At 38.9% G+C, this 16,327-nt stretch overlaps 1 non-coding gene across 1 annotated transcript; it reads right to left on the reverse strand.

Moving 5' to 3' along the window:
• Nucleotides 1-3,218: 3,218 nt before the first annotated feature.
• Nucleotides 3,219-3,386, reverse strand: LOC136401725 (U1 spliceosomal RNA). The gene has a single exon (XR_010750730.1). It is a non-coding gene; the product is annotated as a U1 spliceosomal RNA (small nuclear RNA).
• Between the last annotated feature and the right edge of the window lie 12,941 nt (nucleotides 3,387-16,327).

The following is a 16,327-nucleotide window of genomic DNA, read 5'->3' on the forward strand; positions in this document are numbered from 1 at the left end:
ACATGCGCTGTATGTGTCTTTACGTACCAATGTTTTTGAGTTATGTGGGTATATTCCCAGTAGAGGGATTGCTGGGTCATATGGTAGTTCTATTTTTAATTTTTTGAGGAACCACCATACTTTCCTCCATAGTAGTTGTACTACTTTACATTCCCACCAACAGTGGATGAGGGTTTCTTTTTCTTCACAGCCTCTCCAATACTTGTTATTACCTATCTTGTTGATAATAGCTAATCTAACAGGTGTGAAGTGGTATCTCATTGTAGTTTTGATTTGCATTTCTCTAATAGCTAATGAAGATGAGCATCTTTTCATATATCTATTGGCCATTTGTATTTCTTCCTGGGAGAAGTGTCTGTTCATGTCCTCTTCCCATTTTTTTATTGGATTATTTGCTTGTTTGTTGTTGAGTTTTATGAGTTCTTTGTATATTTTGATATTAAGCCCTTATCTGTGCTGTTGTTTAAAAATGTCATCTCTCATTTAGTTGGCTGTTTGTTTTGTTGTCAGTTTCTTTTGCTTCTTAGTCTGATGTAGTCTCATTCATTTCTTTACCTTCACTTCCCTTGCCTTTGGAGTCAAATTCATAAAGTGCTCTTTGTAACCAAGGTCTATGAGTGTAGTACCTATGTTTTTTTCTATGTAATTTATTGTTTCAGGTCTTATATTTAGATCATTGATCCATTTTGAATTAATTTTAGAACAAGGGGACAAATGGTAGTAGAATTTCATTCTTTTGCATGTGGCTTTCCAGTTTTCCCAGCACCATTTGTAGAAGAGGCTTTCTTTTCTCCATTGTGTGTTCTTGGCCCCTTTATCAAAAATTATTTGACCATATACATGTGGTTTTATTTCTGGGCTTTCTGTTCTGTTCCATTGGTCTGAGTGTCTATTTTTCTGCCAATACCATGATGTTTTGATTATCATGGCTCTATAATATAGTTTGAAGTCAGAGATTGTAATGCCCCCAGCTTCGTTCTTTTTCCTTAGGATTGCTCTGGCTATTCAGGTTTATAGTTCCATATAAACCTGATGATTTTTTGTTTCATTTCTTTAAAAAATGACATTGGAATTTTGATGGGAATTGCATTAAATTTGTATACTGCTTTGGGTAATATAGTCATTTTGACTATATTTATTCTTCCTATCCAAGAACAAGGAATATTTTTCCATTTCATTATATCTTTTTCAATTTTCCTTAACAATGCTTTATAGTTTTTGTTATATAGGTTCTTTACATTCTTTGTTATGTTTATTCCTAGGTATTTTGTTGTTGTTGTTGTTGTTGTTGTTGCATCCATGAAGAAGATTTTTTTTTTAGCTCATTTTCTGATGTTTCATTGTTGGTATATAGGAAGGCAATGGACTTTTGTATATTAATTTTGTATCCTGCAACCGTACTGTATTGGTTTATTGTTTCTAGTAGTCTTTTTGTGGAGTCTTTGGGGTTTTTGATGTACAGGATCATATCATCTGCAAAAAGTAAAACCTTTATTTCTTCTTTCCCAATATGAATGCCTTTTATTTCTTTCTCTTGTCTGACTGCTCTGGCTAGAACTTCCAGCACTATGTTGAATAAGAGTGGAGAGAGTGGACAACCGTGTCTTGTTCCTGAGTTTAGGAAAAGTCCTCAGTTTAATATTTAATATGATGTTAGCTGATGGTTTATCATAGATAGCCTTTATTATGTTGAGATAGTTTCCTTCTATACCATTTTGTTAAGTGTTTTAAACATAAAATGATGTTGTATTTTATCGAATGCCTTTTCTGCATCTATTGATAAGATCATATGGTTTTTGTTCTTTGTTTTGTTGATATGGTGTATTACGTTAACCATTTTATGTATGTTAAACCATCCTTGTGTTCTGGGATGAACCCAACTTGATCATGATGAATTATTTTTTTAATGTGTTGCTGTATTTGATTTGCTAGTATTTTGTTTAGTATTTTAGCATATGTATTCATTAGAGATATTGGTCTGTAGTTTTCTTTTTTTGTGTTGTCCTTGCCAGGTTTTGGTATGAGGGTTATGTTGGCCTCATAAAATGTGTTTGGCAGGATTCATTCTTCTTCAACTTTTTGGAAATCTTGGAGTAGAATAAGAACCAAGTCTTCTTTGAATGTTTGATAGAATTCACTAGTATAGCCATCTGCCCCTGGACTTTTATTTTTGGGGGAGGTTTTAAATAGTTGTTTCTATATCCTCCCTGCTTATGAGTCTGTTTAGGCTTTATGCTTCTTCATGACTCAGTCTAGGAAGATTGTTTTGTTCTAGGAATTTATTCATTTCTTCTAGATTGTTAAATTTGGTGGCATATAGTTTTTCATAGTATTCTACAATAATTCTTTGTATATCTATAATATCTGTGGTGATTTCTCCTCTTTCATTTTGGATTTTGTTTATATGAGTCCTTTCTCTTTTTTTCTTGGTAAGTTTTGCCAAGGGTTTGTCAATTTGTTGATCTTTCCAAAGAACCAGCTCCTTATTTTATTAACTTTTTCTATAGTTTTTCTGTCCTCTATTTTATTTATTTCTGCTCTGATTTTTATTATTTCCTTTCTTCTGCTGGCTTTGGGTTGTCTTTGTTCTTCTTTTTCTAGTTCCTTAAGATGAGAAGTTAAGCGGTTTACTTAGGCTCTCTCTTGTTTGTTCATATAGACCTGTAGTGATATGAACTTCCCTCTTATTACTGCTTTTGCTGCATCACAGATATTCTGATATGTTGTATTGTTATTTTCATATGCCTATATGTATCTTTTGATCTCTGTGCTTATTTCTTCTTTGACCCACTCATTTTTTAAAAGTATGTTGTTTAGTTTCCACATTTTTGTGGTTTGGTTTACCTTTTTTTTGCAGTTGAATTCTAGTTTCAAGGTTTTATGATGAGAAAATATGGTTGGTATAATTTCAATCTTTCTGAATTTGTTGATGTTATTTTTGTGGCCTAACATGTGGTCAATTCTTGAGAATGTTCCATGTACACTAGTGAAAAATGTAGACTTTGGCACTCTGGAATGAAATGTCTTGTAGATGCCTATCATATCCAATTGTTCTAGTGTTTCATTTAAGGCCAATATTTCTTTATTGATTTTCTGTTTGGATGAATGATCTAGAGCCGTCAGCTGTGTATTGAGGTCTCCAAGTATGATTATATTTTTGTTAGTCTTTGTTATTAGGTCAGTAAGTAGCTGTCTTATATATTTTGGTGCTCCTTGGTTTGGTGCATATATATACCACACTTATGCACCCACTACCACAAATTATGCAGTCGAGTTTCCCACATTTGGGGAAATCGCAGGGGTCAGCACATCCGAGTGCAATGGATAAGCCTCGCCCTGGGAAAACCACCTTTGTGATCATGGTATCTCCACTGCCAGGTAAGTATGGTGCATATATATTAAGAAATATTATGTCTTCTTGATTCAATATCCTTTTTATCATTATGAAATGACCATTTTTGTCTCTGATTACCTTTGCTGTCTTGTAGTCAACATTGTTAGATATGAGTATTGCTACACCTGCTTTTTTTCTTTGGATATTATTTGCTTGGAGTATTGTTTTTCAACTTTCACTTTGAATTTGCTTATATCCTTGTAGCTTAGATGTGTTTCTTGTAGGCAGCATACAGTTGGATTTTCTTTTTTAATTCATTCTGCTACTCTGTGTCTTTTTATTGGTGAGTTCAATCCATTTACATTGAGTGTAATTATTGACATTTGAGTGTTTCCTATTACCTTTTTATATTATATATTGCTTTCTGATAATTTTTTATCTTGTTTGGTTCTTCTCTTTTATTTTTCTATCATTTGTTTTTGTTTGGTCATAATCCATACTTCTTTTCTCTGTTACTTCTTTTTTCAAGCCTTGTACTTCTGTGTTGGTTTTTTCAGGAGTGGTTACCATCAAGTAATGGAAAGCATACATATCATGTTCATTGTAGTACATTACCTCCTGAGTGCTTCTGCACTCCATCATCCTTTGCTACTATTAATCTTTGTCTGCTCCCCTTTTTTAGTTTCTTTGTCACAGATTAATCTTGTTTTTATTGCAATCTTGATGGAGATTTTACTTGTAGTTTTGTTTTGTTTTGTTCTTTGTGTCTGGTTGGAAAACCCTCTTTAGTATTTCCTGAAGTGGGCATTTTCTGGTGATAAATTTTCTCATCTCTTCTGTATCTGTGAATGTTTTTATTTCGCCTTTGTATTTGAAGGATATCTTTGATGTTATAGTATTCTTGGCTGGAACTTCCTCTCTTTCAGAACTTTAAATATTGGGGTCCACTCTCTTCAAGCTTGTAGAGTTTCTGATGAGAAATCTGTTGATAATCTAATGAGCCTTCTTTTATATATTGTATTCTTCTTTTCCCTGGCTGCCTAGAGAATTTTTTCTTTGTCATTGGTTTGTGTCAATTTCATTATGATGTGCCTTGAAGTAGGTTTGTTAAGGTTAAGATAACTCGTTGTTCTGTTTGCTTTGTGAATTTGAGGCTTTAGTTTTTTCCACAGGCTTGGGAAGTTCCCGTCTATTATTGGTTTCAATATGTTCTCCATTTCATTTTCTCTCTCTTCTCCTTCTGATATACTTATTATTCTTATGTTGCTCTTCCTGATGGAGTCAGTCAATTCCTGTAGGGATATTTTATTTTTTTTAATTCATGAGTCTCTCTCTTCTTCTCTCTGTAGTACCTCTAGTTGCCTGTCTTCTATGTCACTAATTCTCTCCTCTATCTGGCCTGTTCTATTGGCTAAGCTTGTTACCTCGTTTTTCAGTTTATGAATTGATTTTTTTATCTCTATTTGACTTGTTTTTATAGTTTCAATTTCCTTGGTATTCTTTCTGTTCATTGAGTTGCTTTTTGAGCCCCCTATATTGCCTTTCTTTGCTTTCTTGTATATCCCTGAGTATTTTTAGGACTTCAATTTTAAATTCTCTGTCATTTAACTCCAAGCTTTCTAAGCTATTGAAATTTTTTTCTATAGATTTTTCCTCATCTATCTGAGCTACATCACTATCTTTTGTATCAATGATTTTCAATTTCTTTTTCTTTAATGGCATTTGAGAGTGGTATTGTTAATAACACTAATAAAAGTTGATAAAAAATTTTTTGAGAAAATGCAGTGAAAAACTGAAAATTTTATTGTGCTAAGTGAAACAAAAATATGTAGAACAGAGGGCTTGTGTTTGGGGGGAGTGACAAAGAGGCAAAAAACAAGGCAAGGACCCACAAAATGCCACAAGAAAAAAATTTGGATTGAGAATAAAATAATTTGTTTGTAAATGATGGTTGAATGAGAAAAATAGTGTAAGAGAAAAGAAAAAAGAGAAAAAGAAAAAAGAAAAATATACAGTGAAAAATGAAAATTCGATTGTATTAAGTAGCACAAAAACTATAGAATGGAGAGCTGGAGTTGGGGAAATGCTAAAGAGATAAAAAGCACAAAAATGTCACAAATAAAAAAATTGAATCCAGAGTAAAATAATTTGTTTGTGGGTGAGATTCAAATGAGAGAAAAAGTGAAAGAGAAAAGAAGAAACAAAAAGAGAGAGAAAAAAAATTGAGTTAAGTTTTTTGGAATGTAACACTCATAGAAAGAAAAGAATGGAAAATGTAATACCTATGGGTAATAACGTTCAAAATGAAAAGAAAAGAATAAAATGGAAAGAAGATAAAATGACCAAGGTGGAAGGAAAAAAAAAGATAAAAAATACAAAAAAAAATGGAAAAAGTTATAGACTGTGGATTTTTCTTGGTTTTGAGAAATTTTCTTCCTTTTTCTTCTCTCTCTTTTTGGCTGGTGGTGCTGTACCCCAGGTTCTGCCTGTGGCACTCTTAGGCAGAGATTTGCTGTTGTGTCTCTATGGTGATGACATAAACTAGGCCTCAGTCCCGTTGGTAGGCAGGGCTTGTTAGCGTTTGTAGGTTCCAACAATGGGAGAGTCCGTTTTCCCAAAGCCTCTCCCCAAATCTCTCCTTCCTGAACCAGCAGCCTGAGGACCCAGCTGTGAAGTTGCTCCAGGCACTGCCTGGAGAACAAGAGGCTCTAAGAGCTGCCAAATCCCCCCTCTATTCCCACTCAATGCAGGATTCTGGGTAAGGCTTTGCCAGCCAGAGCCTCCAGCATAATCAGGCAGGGCTGGGAGCCAATTGCCTTTCAGGTGTCTTTCTATGAGCCTCTGGGTGTATCTAGTGTGCCTTAGCACTCCACAGGTCTGCTCTCCAAAGGCTGTCTGCAAGCTGCCTGCGCACCCTTCCCCCCCACACAACTTCTGCCGTTCTCTCCCCCACAGGTGTGCTTTGTTAGCCTGTATGGTGGGTGGAGGTGCCATACCCAGACAGGTCTGGGTGTAGGAAAGCCAGCTTCCATGCACTTCCCATGTGCTGTTGTTTGGGAAGCTGGGATTATTCAGAAACTCTGGTCACAGCCCACACAGAGGGTCACTACTGACAGTCTCTGACCCAGCTAGAAGAAATGATGACATCGGATCACTTACAACAAAATGGTGGGATCTTGATAACATTATACAGAGTGAAATAAGTAAATCAGAAAAAAACAAGAACTGCAGGATTCCATACATTGGTAGGATATAAAAACGAGACTAAGAGACATGGACAGGAGTGTGGTGGTTACGGGGGGCGGGGGGAGGGTAGGAGGGAGAGGGGGAGGGGTGGGGGAGGGGCACAAAGAAAACTAGATGGAAGGGGACGGAGGACAATCTGACTTTGGGTGATGGGTATGCAACAGAATTGAATGACAAGATAACCTGGACATGTTTTCTTTGAATATATGTACCCTGATTTATTGATGTCACCCCATTAAAATAAAAATTTATTTATTAAAAAAAAACAGATCATGTATTAAAGAATTGTACACCTGAAACTTATATAATTTTATTAACCAATGTCACCCCAATAAATTCAATTAAAAATAAAAATTAAAAATAAAAGAAAGTACAGTGGAGTTTCTCACAGGCTACACAACATATGATATCACAACAGTGTGAATGTCGAAGCATGGATCTTCTATTAGATACATACTTAAAAGGAAGTCTTCTATGAAGCCAGATTTTAAAAAGATTTGAAAAGATATATTAAACTTCTTTTATTATTCATTTTTTGTTTTGGCAAATACCATTTTTTTGTTTTTTAATGTTATTTATAGTGATATAATTAGTTCATTACTGTTGTTTTTAAATGTATTAGTAAATATTCTTGCTTTGCTTTAATTTCTAATACAGTAAATATCAATAGCTATAACCCACTTAAGAAAAAGATCTTTAAGGTATCAATAATTTTTTGGAATATAAAAAGGCCTTAAGACCAAATATTTTGAGAACCATGCAGAAGAGACGAAACAAAGAAAAATATATTACTAAGCTCCCTGAGAAAGGACTCAGAACCCCAGCCTCTGCCCCACTTTGGACCTCAAGCTAAGATGAGTTGAAAGAAATTAAAGAACATTCTGCCTTACTAGGTGAAGCTGTGGGGGAAGTTGGAAGCCTTTGAGAGAAATCACACATTCATTTTGGCACACCAGTTGAAAGTATTGCTCAAAGCAATGAGATATTTTTAGGTATATCTGAGTTATAATGTTTAAATTTTGATGCCAACTAAATGTTCTTCATTCTCTCTATTCCTCTTCTATACAATTCTTTCCTAGTTCTGGCTAGTTGGCTCAGTGGTAGAGCATCATCCCAGCATGTGGATGTCCCAGGTTCAATTCCCAGTCAGAGCATACAGGAGAAATGCCCATCAGCTTCTTCACCCTTTCTCCTCTAGCTTCTCTCTCTCTTTCTCTTTCTCTCTCTCTCTCTCTCTCTCTCTCTCTCTCTCTCTCTTTCTTCCCCTCCTGCATCCATGGTTCAATTGGAGCAACTTGGCCTCGGGTGCTGAGGATGGCTCCATGGCCTCTGCCTCAGGTACTAAGAATAGCTCAATTGCTGAGCAATGGAGTACCCTAGATGGGTAAAGCATCACTCCCTAGTGGGCTTTTCAGGTGGATCCCTGTCAGGGCACATGCAGGAGTCTGTCTCTCTGCCTCCCCTCTTCTCACTGAATAAAAAAAAATGAAAAGAAAAAAAGAAATCTTTCCCTTTATCCGGCACTTGCTTCCATTATAGTTTATTTTCCCTTTCTTCATTCCCTCCCTTTCCCTTATTCCTCTCTCCTTTCTATTATTCTTTTTCCTTTTTATCTGCCTTACCCAAATTGGTAGCTTAAACCCACTGATCCAATAATATTAAAAACCATAAGATTTCATTTAATCCTCACTAAAACCTTACACTTAACCTTATACTTGCTATTTTATTACCACTCAGAGTAATTAGGAAATTTTTCCTAAGGTCATATAACAGGTTATGTGTCAAAGCCAGAATGTGAACCCACATCTGCTCAACTTCAAATTCATGCCCCTTTTACTCCATCCATCATCCTCCTTTGATACAGCACTTTATAGGTACAGCCCAAGAGCTATCTGCATTCCACTCTTCCCTGTCCTCACTTACTTTTTCCTATGACATATGTTTCTCCTGTGACACACTGCTCATTAGTCAATGACGGTAAACAAATTAAAAGATGAGGAGGTCCTGGCCGGTTGGCTCAGTGGTAAAGCATTGGCCCAGCATGTGGAAGTCCCAGGTTCGATTTCTGGTTAGGGCACACAGAAGAAGTGCCCATCTGCTTCTCCATCCTTCCCCCTCTTCTTTCTCTATATATCTCTCTTCTCCTGCCATAGTTGAGGCTCCATTGGAGCAAAGTTAGCCCAGGGACTGAGGATGGTTCCATGGCCTCTGCCTCAGGTGTTGGAATGGCTCTGATTTCAACAGAGCAATGCCCCATGGACAGAACATCCCTCCCCTAGTGGGTTTGCTGGGTGGATCCCAGTCAGGCGCATGCAGGAGTCTGTTTCTCTGCCTCCCTACTTCTCATTTCAAAAAATTATAAAAAAGAAAAAACAGGGAACCATCACATGCAAAATTGTACCTAGATCATCATCGAAGAATAAAATGCAGATGCTCCAGCAATGGGACTCCATTTCATTTCCTTCTGTAATTGAATATTCTCAGAGAGCTGATCATGTGCTGGAGGTCATGCTGAAGTCAAAGACTGACAAAACTCTTAGAACTTCAGTAGCTATGATTTTAAATTATTTGTAATTGAGCACTTAGTATGTGCCAGGCACACACCTATTTTCCATATATTATCTCATTTCTATATATTATCTCATTGAAATCTTGCAACAACTCTGCATGACAAATTTTATTAACTTCGTTTTAGGGATGATAAAACTGAAGCTCCAAGGATTTAAATGCTTTCTTATGGAATCACAGCTAATAAATTCAAAATCAGGTCTATTTGATTCCAAAGCTTTTCTTTTCACTCCTTGAAATGATTGTTTCTCTGGTATATTACAACCACGCTGCTAGCATGTGACCTGAAAATATTAGAAGGTGGGGGGAATAAGCCTTTCCAGATATTATGTATCACCTCAGACAGAAAACAGCCATATGGAAATGATGCATTGGCCCAGAAATGTGTTTTCTAAATCAGAAAAAAATCAGTTTATTTGCTTTTATATTGCATGGATGTCTTTCCTCCTTTTAAAATTCTCTGAAGTGATGGAGACATTGAAATGTCATTTGACAATTTAGTTTTCTTGGTTACCATCTGCGAGTTTTTGGTACCCCTTACCCTATTTTTTGTGAGAAAATAGAAAAGTAACTTAGATAGTAAACCATAAATTATGCCAAGATGCAGTTCAAAACTGAAATGAACCTCATGCTTTTTAAATAGAAATTGTCAAATACTGAAGTACAAGAGAGGATGCATCTGAACTTTTCTACTTCTCCCCAGTGCCTGGAGAATAAATAACACAGGTTTCACTGAGGAAACACCAGAGGAAAAGAGATAGCACCTGATAATCAGAATAAACTTTTCAAAAGCGTACATCCAGTCTGTCTGCATTGAGGCATGAGCTCTAAAACAAGTGAATAGAACATGGTGCAGAGCTATTAGCACGCTGTTGTCTGTGTTTAAAAACATATATATTTGCAAAATGAATCATAGACCTAAATGTAAAATACAAGACTCTAAAATTCCTAGAAGATAACGTAAAAGAAACTTAGACGACCCTGGGTGTGGCACTGACTTTTTAGCTGTAATACCAAAGGCGCAATCCCTGGAAAGAATCATCAATGAGCTGCACTTCACTAAAATTAAAAACTTCTGCCCTGTTAAAGAAAAATGTCAAGAAAATGAGAAAACAAACCACAGACTGGGAGAAAATATTTGCAAAAGATACATTTGATAAAGTGCCATTATTCAAAATTAAGAAATAACTCTTAAAACTCATAATAAGAAAACAACTCAATTTAAAGAATGGGCTAAAGACCTTAACAGACACCTCACCAACAATATATACAGATAGCAAATTAGCATATTGTAAAGCCAGTAGTCAAGGCCATCATCACAGCCTCCTGGCCCAGGCAGATTCACATTAGATTCAGACAGACGGTAATGAAACAACGGAGCCAAAAACTGGTGGGCCATCGGCTTTAATCCTAGCTTGCACCAGTGGGCAAGAAATACAGTGAGAAGGCCTTCCCTTTCCATTCAGGGCTCCCAAAGCCACTGACTTATCCGAGTTTCCTAAAATCAAAGGTTTCTAGTTCACCAGTCTTATTCACCTCTGTTCCCCATCTCCTTCTCTCTGCACAAACTCTGTACTAACTGGCTTCTCTTTCAGCATTTTGCTATCTTGGCTGGTTCTTCTAGCCTCCTACACATGGCCTTTTTCTGCTCTCCTCTCTAATGCTAATCTCAGGAATCAAGAGAGCAAGCTCCTGGTCTGCCCCATTTTATAGTACCGAAATCAAAACCTTTAATCCAATATACAAAATAGGGAAGTCTCTAGTACAAAGTCACTTATCTGAGGCATGATGGGATTGCACCACCCCACATCAAAAAGGGTGGGAAAGGCTTAGTCCTAAAACCAAGCCCCAGGCTACAAGGATCCTGCCTGCCCACAGCCACCCCCAACACACATTAATATCACCTGGGCAATGGGTTTCTACGTAGGCAGTGCCTCTTTAACAAAGTGAGCATAATATATTTTATCTGCCCAACACATATGAATAAGTATTCCACATCATATATCATCAGAGAATGAGATGCCACTGCACACCTACTAGAATGGCCAAAATCCAGAACACTGACAACCCAAATGCTGGCAAAGAAAATGTGGAGCAACAGCACTCTTGCTCTTTGTACTCTTGTTTGTGGTGGGTTCGCCAGAGACCTCCCTGGTCATCTCTCACACAATTCCCTCAAGATATTGGTTACTCCCACCAGCCAGCTTCTTATTACCACCTTCAGCCCCTTTCTGGCAGGCCACTACAGAGATCCTCTCATTTAGGATCCTGACACCCCTCCAAGCTACCCTCTTGAGCTGTCTCTGAACTTGCTCCAGGCTATTGTTCACACTGGATCTATTGGAAATACTCCTTCTTTGTACCTACATACTGGGAGTGTAGAACACTGCCTAGGCCCTTTTTTTGTTCTGTCATCAGATTAGTTAGCCACCATGGTCTTCTAGTATTTAGGTTTTTCTAGATGGGTCTGACACCACAATTTCCAGAGCTATCATGTCCCACAAGTCTCATCTTATAAAAAGACAATATCTGGCCCTGGCCGGTTGGCTCAGCGGTAGAGCGTTGGCCTGGCGTGCGGAGGACCAGGGTTTGATTCCCGGCCAGGGCACATAGGAGAAGTGCCCATCTGCTTCTCCACCACCCCCCCCTCCTTCCTCTCTGTCTCTCTCTTCCCCTCCCGCAGCCAAGGCTCCATTGGAGCAAAGATGGCCCGGGCGCTGGGGATGGCTCCTTGGCCTCTGCCCCAGGCGCTAGAACTGGCTATGGTCGCGGCAGAGTGACGCCCCGGAGGGGCAGAGCATCGCCCCCTGGTGAGCAGAGCATCGCCCCTGGTGGACGTGCCGGGTGGATCCCAGTCGGGCGCATGCGGGAGTCTGTCTGACTGTCTCTCCCCATTTCCAGCTTCAGAAAAAAAAAAAAAAAAAGACAATATCATTAGCTGTTTTAACAATTATTTATAAGGTATGCTTCCAAGGCCATATCAGTTATCTAATGCTGTGTAACAAATCAAAAGTTAGTGTTTTGTGCCTCATCTTCTTTATCTAGTCTTCTATTTTTTTTTACAGTGATTAAAGCCTTTAAGCAAACTCTTGGCCAATACAGCAAGAATCTATAAAAGAGTAGTGTCCTTAACATGTTCACCAAGTCCAAGTTGGCCCCATCACCATGCCAAATCCCTGAAAAATGCAACCCAACCACAGTTCAGTCTGTTAGGAGCTGTCACAGGGAGCAGGAGTCCAGGAAAAGTCCACATCCAGGAAAAGTCCGCATGGCACATACTATTCAGCTAGAAGAAATGATGACATCGGATCACTTACAACAAAATAGTGGAATCTTGATAACATTATACAGAGTGAAATAAGTAAATCAGAAAAAAACAAGAACTGCAGGATTCCATACATTGGTGGGACATAAAAACAAGACTAAGAGACATGGACAGGAGTGTGGTGGTTAGGGGGGAGGGAAGGAGGAAGAGGGGGAGGGGGAGGGGGAGGGGTACAAAGAAAACTAGATAGAAGGTGACAGAGGACAATCTCTCTTTGGGTGATGGGTATGCAACAGAACTAAATGACAAGATAACCTGGACATGTTTTCTTTGAATATATGTACCCTGATTTATTGATGTCACCCCATTAAAATAAAAATTTACTTATTTTAAAAAAAAGTTAGTGTTTTATAAAACAACCACTTTATAGCTCATGAGTCGATAGGTCAACTGGGTGTCTATACTTATCTAGGACAGGCTTAGCTGATCTCAGCTGGCCTCATATATGTATTTTCATCCAAAGTGTCAGTCAGCTAAAGGCTAGCTTGTCTATGATGCTCCCTGTTGGGCAGATAAAATATATTACGCTCACTTTGTTAAAGATGGCACTGCCCACACAGAAGCCGTTGCCCAGGTGATATTAATGTGTGTTGGGGCGGGCTGTGGGCAGGCAGGATCCTTGTAGCCTGGGGCTTGGTTTTAGGACTAAACCTTTCCCACCTTTTTTGATGTGGGGTGGTACAATCCCATCATGCCTCAGATAAGTGACTTTGTATTAGAGACTTCCCTATTTTGTATATTGGATTAAAGGTCTGGATTTCTGCACTGTAAAGTGGGGACAGAACGGGAGCTTGTTCTCTTGGTTCCTGAGATTAGCATTAGAGAGAGGAGAGCAAAAAAAGGCCACGTGGAGGAGGCCAGGAGAAGCGGTCAAGATGGCGGAGTGTTGAGTGAGAAGTCAGTTTGTGCAGAGTTTGTGCGGGGAGAAGGAAGGAGATGGGTAACAAAAGTGAATAAGTCTGGTGAGCTAGAAACCTTTGATTCTAGGAAACTTGGATAAGTCAGTAGCTTTGTGAGCACTGAATGTGAGTGGGTTTTGGTGCCCAGTGTGTATTTTTACTTGCCCGCCGGGTGCAAGCTAGGATTAAAGATGATGCCCCATCAGTTTTTGGCTCCGTTGTTTCTTTACCGACTGTCTAAATCCAATGTGAACCTGCATGGGCCGGGCTGCTGTGATGGTGGCCGCGGCTACTGGCTTTACACTTCCCCTCTCATGCATAGCAGTTGGCTGACTCTTAAACGGAGTAGCAAGTATGAACATATTCACCTGATTCCAAGAGAAAGTATAGAAATGTGCAAGGGCTCATGAAGTCTAGGCTCAAAACTGTTTTACTGTCATTCTTATCACATTCTATAAAGGCCAAAGAAAATCACAATTCTTGATTCAAGGGGTGGAGAAAGACACTTCACTTACTGATGGGAGGAGCTGCATGTTCAAATGATAAAATGTATCGAAACAAGAAGGTTGAAAGATTGGGGACATTTCTGCAATCAGTCAACCACATGGACAATTCACTGTCCTCATCTTTATAATAAGCTCTAGCTCATATGGATCCTATTCAGTACTATTTCTATTAGTCTAGTATAATATGGATATTAACCTGTAAGGGAAACCCAAAAAAAGTTTGACTAAACAAGCTTATTTCCCCCTTGTTCCTAGTGCCATAAACCATCTTAACTCAGTAGATCTTTTTATTCCTAGTTCAGAACATTATATATGTAGGGGAGAGGAAAACTTTTTCTCTACCCTTTCATGTTCATTAGCTGAGGCCTGCAAATTAATTTACAGAGTAAAAATTAACAGAAGGAAAGGCATACATCTTTTATAAATGTTATTTTTTTAAACTTTACCCCAAAGAAAAATTATACTTGAAAGCTTATATAAAATTTTAACAAAGAGTGATAAATCACAGAGAAGTGAAAGAAAAGGGGTATGGGCTCCTGGGGCAGTAAGTTTTGGGAAGATTAATATAAGGGGAAAATAATGGTAGATAGGGTTTTCTAGTAAGGTTTGTTATGCAGAACTAAGTTGGTGCCCTCTCCAGTGATAAGAGTTGCCTAGCATGATTAAGTCTTTCTAGCCTGACCAGGAGGTGGCACAGCAGATAGAGAGTCGAACTAGGATGCAGAGGACCCAGGTTCAAAACCCCAAGGTCACCAGCTTGAGTGCGGGCTCATCTGGTGTGAGTAAGGCTCACCAGCTTGAGCCCAAGGTTGCTGGCTTGAGCAAGGAGTCACTCACTCTACTGTAGCCCCCCAGTCAAGGCACATATGAGAAAGCAATCAATGAACAACTAAGGTGCCACAACAAAGAAGCGATGCTTCTCATCTCTCTCCCTTGCTGGTCTGTCTGTCTTATCTGTCCCTCATGGAAATTTGTTACCTTTACAAAAGGGAAATTTACACCCTACTTTTAAACAGAAAGTAGGAGGGCAGACAGTTCCTTTTTTGTCTGCTGTCTCTTAATTGCTTTCAGCTCAAACTAATCTTATGCAAAAGTGGCATATTCTATGGTGCCATATTCCAATCCCTTTCTGTTATATTTCATCTTGTCTTTTTAGACATATTTCTTCATCCCCTAAAATCTTTGGATTTCTTGGTTGAGAAGCCTAAGAATGTAGTCCAGAATGTTTCTTGTCTGAAAGTCCATGTTCAGGCCCTGGCTGTTGGCTCAGGGGTAGAGTATCGTCCCAGCATGTGGATGTCCCAGGTTCAATTCCTGGTCAGGGCACATAGGAGAAGTGACCATCTGCTTCTCCACCGCTCCACCTACCCCTTCTCTCTCTCTCTCTCTCTCTCTCTCTCTCTCTCTCTCTCTCTCTCTTACCCTCCTGCAACATGGCTTGATTTGTTTGAGTGCAGCACCCTGGGGGTTAAGGGAGCCTCAGTAGAGCCTCCACCTCAGGCACTAAAAATAGCTCAGCTGTAAGCATGGCTCCAGATGGGCAGAGCGTCGGCCCCAGTGGGGGTTGCCGGGTGAATCCTAGTCTGGGAGCATGTGGGAGTCTATCTCTCTATCTCCCTTCCTCTCACTTGAAAAGGAAGAAGAAGAAAAAGGAAAGTCCAGGTTCAATCAAACCTGAAAGTTTTTGGTCAAGCCAGCAGCTTACTCCACACTTAAGAGGACCCTCTGACCGAATGCAACTCAAAGAGGAAAGAATCAGGAGCTGTGGTCTCTGCAGTGTGTGCTAGGAGAATTGTGTTTCTTGCTAGAAAGACCTTCCTTAAAACCTTCAAGCCTGTAAAAGCCAGTGCAAATGTGTGATTCCATCCAGCAGGTCAATGGATGTAAGCCTAAAACTATATTACAAAAGCCTGACCAGGCAGTGGCACAGTGAATAGAGTGTCAGACTGGGATGCAGAGGACCCAGGTTCAAGACCCTGAGGTCGCCAGCTTGAGCACAGGCTCATCTGGTTTGAGCAAAGCTCACCAGCTTGGACCCAAGGTCGCTGGCTCGAGCAAGGGGTTACTCGGTCTGCTGAAGGCCCACAGTCAAGGCACATATGAGAAAGCAATCAATGAACAACTAAGGGGTTGCAATGAAAAACTGATGATTGATGCTTCTCATCTCTGTTCCAGATTGTCTGTCCCTACCTATCCCTCTCTCTGACTCTCTCTCTGTCTCTGTAAAAAAAAAAAAAAAAACTATATTACAAAAGTAACACAGAGGAAAGAAAGGAAATCAAAGAGCGAAAAGAGTAAGAACAGTAAAAGCATAAAACACAAGGAAAGATCCAGAAAAAGAAAGAGAAATTATCCAGTGGCAACATTTATTTTTGCAAGAGAGATAAAAGCATTTTGGAATATTTTAAAAAGCATGTTAGGATCTTAAACAGAAAAAGAAATGGGACAA

This window comes from Saccopteryx leptura, chromosome 3 (assembly GCF_036850995.1).
Source record: "Saccopteryx leptura isolate mSacLep1 chromosome 3, mSacLep1_pri_phased_curated, whole genome shotgun sequence".
NCBI lineage: Eukaryota > Metazoa > Chordata > Mammalia > Chiroptera > Emballonuridae > Saccopteryx > Saccopteryx leptura.